Genomic DNA, 6,000 nt, shown 5'->3' with positions numbered 1-6,000 from the left:
TAAGTTTTACAGGATGTTGTAATTTTCAATGGATGTTATTTAAAATTTATTACTCTCTGACCAGGTGTGATCTTTTTAATCAGTGTGCATCAAGCAGGATGTATTACTTTATAGTTTACCCCTAATCAGAAGAAAAATTTTATTCATTTCTTGAATTTTTTATCCCTTTTAAAATATATATATATCCCAAATTATGAATAGGAATAGATATATTTCTGATATAAGGTTAAACAATGTCAGTGATTTTGTTGGCTATTGTTACCTCATTAAAAAGATAGTTATATAACTATTGTATATAACCATGAAACCTAAGTACAGAAAGTCACAGGACAAAAAGTCACAGGACAGAAAGTCACAAATTTGATAGGACAAAAAGTCACAAATAATTTGTATACAATTGATTGAATATTTATGAGAAAGATCTTGAAATGTTTACTTTTTATGACACATATTCATTTTACAGTTTAGGAAATTGTTCATAAGACTTAATTTGATAAATAAAGATTTATAAAATTTTAATCATGCAAAGGATATATTTCTTGGCACCATGAAGCCATTTAAGTACCAAGACATTGTAACATTTTGTTTTCTTAACAATTATTTGATCATTATTGATATTGTTTCAAGAAAAATACAAAAATGTTTTTTTAAAAATAAGTGTTCTATTGTTCAAAGAAAAATAACCTCAAAACTGAATTGTGACTTTTTGTCCTGTGACTTTCTGTCCTACATTCGTTTTTATTTAGGAATTTAGGAAAATCAAGTTTTGTTTAAAAAAAAAAACACATGCCAAACAAAAAGCACCTTATTTTTAATAAGGTTTTATTACCCTCAGTATAGGTGTGGTTTTCAGGTAAAAAAAAAGTCTTTTATTTAACAAGACTCAGACTTTAAAATTAGATAACTTAACTATCTCGATTTGCCAAATCTAAGAGAATCATGTATTATTAAAGAATGTAAAAAATGTTTTTATATATATCTTTATTTAATTGTGGCTGTTGTCATGTAAGTTAAAGAGAAAGTTATTTAAACAATCAAAATTATAAAGAAGAGGTTATTTAGTCAAGTATGGTTCAGACTGGTCGAGTATTGTTCAGACCTTTGGTCGAGTATGGTTCAGACTGAAAAAATAGGTCGAAAGCTGGTCGAGTACTGGTCCAGACTGGGTTAAGACTGTTTCAGACTGGTCGAGTAATAGTTTAGACTATTTTCAATAGCAAAGATAAGGGTCAAGTACAAATCAGTACAGTCGAGTATGGTTAAGACTGGGTCGAGTAATATTAAGTAAAATTCAGACCAATTCAGACTGGTCGAGTAAAAATCAGTACAGTCGAGTACAGATATAGGCCATTTCAGACTTTTACTGGTTTGTAGTGATATATTTGAATATTAAGACTAAAAACAAATGCGGCCACTTCCATTTTAGACAAAAACCGTCTTAAAATTAGCACAAATGCTAAAATTCTGAAGATTTCAGTAATTGTGCATGAATTTATGATGCTAATACCTGATGCATGTGCATTGTATCATCAAAAACAGCCCCTATTTATGGAACAAAAGCATTCTACTTTTCAATTAATAAACATGTTCTTGGATTAATTTGCACTTCTCATGAGTGCAAATTGGAACCACACTTTTTTTAACGGTAGAATCATCAAATTTGGCAATAATGTACCCCTGGGGATAGGCAACACAATATAAAAAAAAATTTTGATGTCGCTCGCCTGGTTCGGCAACTGGAGTGAAAACAGTGACAAAATCCTGTAGGATATAGCTAACTATTATAGCTAAACGTGTACATTTCAACAAATTTGTAAAAATGCTATATTTTGGGGCCAAAAAGGGGTCTTACCGGGACTACTCCTTTATGAAATACTTGCCACTGGGAATTAAGATCAATTTAACTTCACATTAAACATACCACAATGTTCATGTCATAGAAACATTGAAACGATCAAATAAATATATCATATCATTATTAAACGAAAAATAAAGCATGCAAGTTGAGTAGTTAAATATTCAAATCGTTATTCTATTAAAATTTATGACAAAAGAAGTCAACGGTTATGTCTCGGTTGAATATGTCAGTTAAAACAACCCGGTTTGAAGTAAACAATACAAACTTGGTAAAAGAAAATGAAAGAACATTAAGCAAATGTGTATAACACCTATTTTCAAATTATTTTGTAAAATTAATTACATTTAAGGATCTCATAGATTTGATTATCCTTTATAAGAGCCCAAGATAATACACAAACTTTGTTGTAATAACTATTCGATTACGACACCCCTATCTTTATTTAGATGTTAACCATAACAGTTATACTGGATCAACAATTGTTTTACATTCACATTTTTTCGATTTTATATTTAAGGCGGTTTTTATTTATTTTTGACCCTTATATATTTGCAGTACCATAATATTATGCTATTGAATTCATTTGTTTGATTCAAATCGTAACATCATGTGTGTTGCGATTTTTAACTGACGTTTCTGTCGAATGGGCTAGTGACCCAAGAAACCCCCACTCAAGCCCCCCCCCCCCCCTCCCCCCCCCCCCTTTTTTTCAACCCAAGTATTATGATGATATTTGTAAAAATAAAAATTTGGATGAAACGTCTTGATCCATTAAATTGCCTGGTTTAGAAGCTACATTGAAGCCTACACCCATATGAGTAAATACTGATAAGAAACGCAAACCAAAGAATATCAGCGTGAAGATTATACTTTATATTCAAGTGCTGTTGGGAAGTTTGTAATCTCAAAATTTGCCAATATGGTTAGCGGTTGTCTCATTTGCTTATACTCGACGTCTTTTTCATTTATAAGTATGATACTGATTTCAAATCTCTGAAGAATACCATTGAATTATCTGGTACCTTTACAAGAGATACTGATTTCAAATCGTTGTAGAATAACAATTGAATTATCTGGTACATTTGCAAGAGATACTGATTTCAAATCGCTGAAGAATACCATTGAATTATCTGGTACCTTTACAAGAGATACTGATTTCAAATCGCTGAAGAATAACAATTGAATAATCTGGTACCTTTGCAAGAGATACTGATTTCAAATCGCTGAAGAATAACAATTAAATTATCTGGTAACTTTGCAAGAGATACTGATTTCAAATCGCTGAAGAATAACAATTGAATTATCTTGTACCTTTGCAAGAGGTACTGATTTCAAATCGCTGAAGAATAACAACTGAATTTTTTTATCTGGTACCTTTGCAAGAGAACACTACAACAAAAGGTTTTTGTACAATTAAAAACCAGTTGTTCAGAGAACAATTGAAGGTCTTTTCACATTACATTTCGAAATAATTTAAAAGAAGCTTCTTCCGGTTTACTCAAAGTAACTATCGGCGTCCAATCATAGATTTCTTCATACTGATTCAAAAAATGTTGTTTCTACATACTTTTGACTTAAATGCGAGAAATAATTTGCCACTTCCGGTTAAAAAAATGTCATTTCCGGTCATATATGATAACTTTCTTTGCACTGATTCTTAAAATATATGGTTTTATGTACTTTTGATTGTGACCAAGTTTAGTTCCATTTGGCCCAATTTTTACAGAGAAAATGATTTTTGTAAAAGTTAACGGACGACAGACGACGTCTGACACTAGCCCAAAGAGTATATTCATAAAGGTGTATCACTCTTAATCTTTTTTTAGAAACATGACTCTGTTAAGTGCAGGTGGTTCAGTGGTCCAAAACATTACAATAAATTTTCAATCAATCTCAAAAGGTCCTCCATTTATCATCCAGAAACCACAAAATTTTGCCGACAATCAAGAACTTTAAAATTAATGAGCCAGGGTTTTGTCAAAGAACGTCTCGTCCTCAAGAAGTTAACCGAAAAGTTCAAAGACCTAATAGATAAATGTTCAGTGTCCACTTCACAAATCAGTTATAGATTCTAGGTGCTGAAGTTGTGTATCTTTTTATTTGCTTTACAGTTTTCCCTTTATTTGTCATCGTGCTATTACACATGTTAGATGAATGTTTACAACTGGCAATTGAGAGTCGAGAGTCTATAGTTGAGACATTTAAGAGAAATGTAAAAAAAAGTTAATATTCAGGTCCGTTTTTAATCACAATGAAACCAAAATGCACACGGAACAAAAAAAAAAAAAATAATACAAAAAATTTGAAGATCCCTAGAAAAAAAGAACATTCATATAGGAATATTAAATGAAGTTATTTAGGGGGTGTATGCACGTTCCTTGCATGTTCCTATTGGAATCAGTAAAGGAAAGTGCATTGAAAAGTTTAAGAAATGGTAAAGGAGAGGTGTGTAAAATTCTTGTATGTTCCTCGCAATATCGTGAACTTAATACAAATAAACATGTTGAATTGACACATACACGTGTAATTTTAGGGGATCTACCTTAATGTTTTGCTTGTTTTTAAGACCCCGAACCCGTATATTTTTTTAAACGAGGAACTGGTTCCGGCCTTCCTCTTTATTCGAAAGAAGGTGCTTGTATTATTCCATGACTAAAGCATTTGCGTTAAATATTTGTCATTGGACACTACAGTAATACTCAATCAATAAATTAATCAATATGAAATATCTGTCTCTTCACGTGATCAAACTGTCATTAAATAAATTATTCTGTCAAAATAATGAACCAAGCCATTCAATCGATTAATGAATGTGAAATTCGTCAAATTTGACAGTATAAACCATACCTACCAATCAATCATTATGAAAATTGTGTCTCTTAATGTTATGCAACCAATTTATGAACTAACCAACACCAATAAATAATCATGATAGAAAATGTGGAAAGACCTGATCATGAACTCACAATATCTTTATATTTATTGGAAGCAATGTTAAAAAACTGACATGATCCCTTATTTTGATGTCTCGACTCGACTCTCGACTCACAATTGTCAATTATAAACATTTTTCTAACATATCTATTATTTTCCTTTTGGTCGTATGACTTTTGACGTGTTAAGGTATTTATGCATCCCGCTATCATGATATTGACTTTGGGCGTTCCTGGTGCAGGTATGGTAAAATTCGGACGCAAGAGGTTTTTACAGTGTTGTATCCATTTTGTGAATCCTTGTATTTATATTTTACCTAATTTGTATGTAAGAAAGTGTTATCTACTATCAACTATCAACTACAAAAATCTTCTCCTCTGAAACTACTGGACCAAATTTAGCCAAACTTGGCCACAGTCATCATTGGGTATCTTGTTTGACAATGTGGCCGTTGATCCCGCTTGCCAACCAAGATGTCTGACATGGCTAAAAATAGAACATAGGAGTAAAATGCAAGTTTTGTTTATCATTTTGAAAACCGTTATAAATAAAGAAAATATGACATGGCAAAAATGTTCAGCATGTTGAGCTCTACCAATTGTTCATTGACGTCAAAACTAACAGGCGACTTCTTATAGGAGTTATTGCCCTTAAATGACAAATTTTACAATTGTTTTCATTTTTGTCTTTTAGCTTGAAAACTATAATAGATATAGAGGAACTTAAATAGGCAAAAATGATCAGCAAGACAAGATCTACATTTAAGACAATAAAAAGGAAATTTTCCGACTTCTTATTGGAGTTATCGTCTACTAATGATGATGTTTACCAATTTATTTGAGTTTTGCCTTAGATGATGAAAATTAAGATAGATAAATAGAAACTTAAAATTACAAAAAAGATCAGCAAGGCAAGATCCACAAACATGTAAAATTTTTCCGATATAGTTAGTAAACTGTCAATCTTCATAGGAGTGATTGCCCTTAAATGAGGATTTGTTTACCCTCTTTTGTTTTTTGAGCAAAAACTAATAAGGATGGAGAGAAACTAAGCAGACAAAATGATTAGCAATACTAGATCAACAAAAAAGAATTTTCCGTCAAGAATTCTTGTCTACAATGTTGGAGAGAGTCCATTATTGATTATGCACCTAGGTGAGCGACACATGCTCTTTACAGCCTCTAGGTCTTTTTGTCAGTCCGTCCGTC

The sequence above is a fragment of the Mytilus californianus genome, unplaced genomic scaffold (assembly GCF_021869535.1).
Source record: "Mytilus californianus isolate M0D057914Y unplaced genomic scaffold, xbMytCali1.0.p SCAF_18, whole genome shotgun sequence".
Lineage (NCBI taxonomy): Eukaryota > Metazoa > Mollusca > Bivalvia > Mytilida > Mytilidae > Mytilus > Mytilus californianus.
Note: the sequence above shows the minus strand (reverse complement) of the source record.